General features: G+C 43.6%; 1 long non-coding RNA gene across 1 annotated transcript in view; it reads right to left on the bottom strand.

Annotated features, from left to right (window-relative positions):
* The window catches only part of LOC123116756 (uncharacterized), a 2,786-nt gene extending 1,803 nt beyond the window's left edge, over nt 1-983 (bottom strand). The window contains exons 1-2 of the long non-coding RNA XR_006457173.1: nt 801-983; nt 66-149 (exon numbers count right to left, since the gene is read on the bottom strand). This is a non-coding gene — a long non-coding RNA (uncharacterized lncRNA). The remainder of the gene's footprint in view (nt 1-65; nt 150-800) is intronic.
* Between the last annotated feature and the right edge of the window lie 1,600 nt (nt 984-2,583).

The raw sequence follows: 2,583 nt of genomic DNA, 5'->3' as shown, positions 1-2,583 counted from the left end.
AGAAATCAGGGAAGTACAAGTGTACTCGCAAACTGCAAATAAATAGTAAGTTCGGTTTAGGGTACTTTATCTCATGGCTTGGAATTCATCCATCTGCCTACATATAGATCAGTCCTCCCTTGAGTCGTCTTCTTGGGTTGGAATGGGTACTAAAAAGCAAAGAAGTGGAGTATTTCAGTTAAAACTGGGATCAACTTCAAAAAATAAGACGGGCATATCATGTGATTCTCTATTTGTGCTTTGTTCTCCGAAGATCATCTAAAAGAAGTAAAAAATTAAACTAAGATGTAAAAAATGGAACAACATGCTCTGGATGGGTGGTAAACATTTATCTCCCTGTCAACTTGGTGCCAGGATAATATATGTTAAACAGGAAACTTGCAAGAGTACACATAAGATGTTGGACCAGGTTTATAGACAATTCGTGGAAGTGGGGGTGAAAGAGTGGAAGCAGGCAGCAAGCCTGGTACAACATCGATTCCAAAACCAGCATTACATAAAAATCATGCTTACTTCCTACGTCGAGTGTATAGTAACACGGCCCACTGGCATGAGAAAGAGAGAGAGAGATGGCAGAGGAGAGGAATACCCATGCCGGAGTGAGTTGTGAGGAGGATCCGGTTGTCAACAACGTAGTGTGCTACTCGCTGGTCCTGTCGAGCGCGAGCAAGCCTGGTACAACATCGATTCCAGAACCAGCATTACATAAAAATCATGCTTACTTCCTACGTCGAGTGTACAGTAACATGGCCCACTGGCATGAGAAACACAGAGAGAGAGATGGCAGAGGAGAGGAATACCCATGCCGGAGTCAGTTGTGAGGAGGATCCGGTTGTCGACAGCATAGTGTGCTACTCGCTGGTCCTGTCGAGCGCGATCAAGGAGATCCCCGGGATTAACGGATGGTGTCTGTGAGCATGAACTTGGACAACCAACCATCAAGGGATTCGATGTACGCCTTCTGAGCACTGACGTAGCTCATGAAGCAGGACCTCCAGTTCCTAAGCTCGACCTCCAGCTTGAGAGTAGCATGCCGCTGGGCATCATTGCAGAATTTCTCATACGCAGGGCCGGTGAAGGAATTTGCCTCAAACATTATCTGTCTTTGTGCTTCATGAGAGTCCACCATTACTTTCCTAGTTCTCTGAAAGTTGTCACGGAGAAGGGAAAAGGCATCAGTATTTTGATTCAGTGAAACTACATCAATCATCAATTCCACACACGAAAAACATGAGATCAGTTTACCTATGCAACATCTCAACAAGCTACGGTTGCGGCTCCTCGTTCGTAATTGTTATATTCTATCGGATATTGATTCTGCTGCTCGTAGAGAAACCTAGATCCTTGTGTGCAAGCCTCTTACATTGTCCTGGCTTTTTCAGCACAATGCCGCTCTGAACCTTTGGCGTCTTGGTTCCTCAGACACACATATTTCTTCTCTTGTCGGATTTGATCTATGGCTTGTACAAGCCTCTAGATGCAATAGAGGATAGCTTCAGATCGACACACACACAACGTCATGGAGCATGTCCTGCGCGACCATGATCTGGGATTGGAGGCGCAGCGGACCTGGTCCTCGTCATCGCGGGCGAAGGCGGGGAGCTGGGAGAGGTCACACCCGCCACACAGTCCCTAGAGACGTAGCCAGCGCACCTCCCTCCTGCTAAGACAGACAGTCCATGGTTGAGAAATCATGTACATAAGTCATAATGTGTAGGAGCAAGAGATGAATTGCTCAAAAAAAGAAAAATGGACAAAACAAGAGCTGATGATCCTGCTAGAAATTAGTTAAAACATTGACTTTTTGTCTTTTTGAATATCTTGTATGATACTGCTAGAAATTAGTTCATTGGAGCCAAGGCATTCAAATGCCAACATTACCATAATACATCACTTGTAACCATTAGCTACAACAAAACACATCATGTCGTGTGTAATTGGCACAATTTCTGTCATATATGGTAAACCTGCTCCAGAATAACACAATAATGTGAATCCATTGCAAATATTTTCTTCTATCTTTTAAAATACTTATGCTATCTTGAGAGAAGCCACTAGTGAAACCTATGGCCCCTGGGTCTATCTTTTAAAATATTAATCTCCCGTCAACTAGCTATCTCTGTCGCCATTTATTTTGCAATCTTTACTTCTAATCTTTATCATAAAAATACCAAAAATATTATCTTATCATCTCTATCAGATCTCACTTTTGCAAGTGGCCATGAAGGGATTGAAAACCCCTTTATCGCGTTGGTTGTAAGGTTCTTATTTGTTTTTGTAGGTACGACGGACTTGCGTGTGGCCTCCTACTGGATTGATACCTTGGTTCTCAAAAACTGAGGGAAATACTTACGCTACTTTGCTGCATCGCCCTTTCCTCTTCAAGGAAAACCAACGCATGCTCAAGAGGTAGCAAGAAGGATTTCTGGCGACGTTGTCGGCGAGTCTACACACAAGTCAAGACATACCAAGTACCCATCACAAACTCTTATCCCTCGCATTACATTATTTGTCATTTGCCTCTCGTTTTCCTCTCCCCCACTTCACCTTTGCCATTTTATTCGCCCTCTTTTTCCGTTCGTA

This window comes from Triticum aestivum, chromosome 5B, assembly GCF_018294505.1.
Source record: "Triticum aestivum cultivar Chinese Spring chromosome 5B, IWGSC CS RefSeq v2.1, whole genome shotgun sequence".
In the NCBI taxonomy this organism is placed as follows: domain Eukaryota; kingdom Viridiplantae; phylum Streptophyta; class Magnoliopsida; order Poales; family Poaceae; genus Triticum; species Triticum aestivum.
This window is presented reverse-complemented; position numbering and strand designations above follow the sequence as displayed.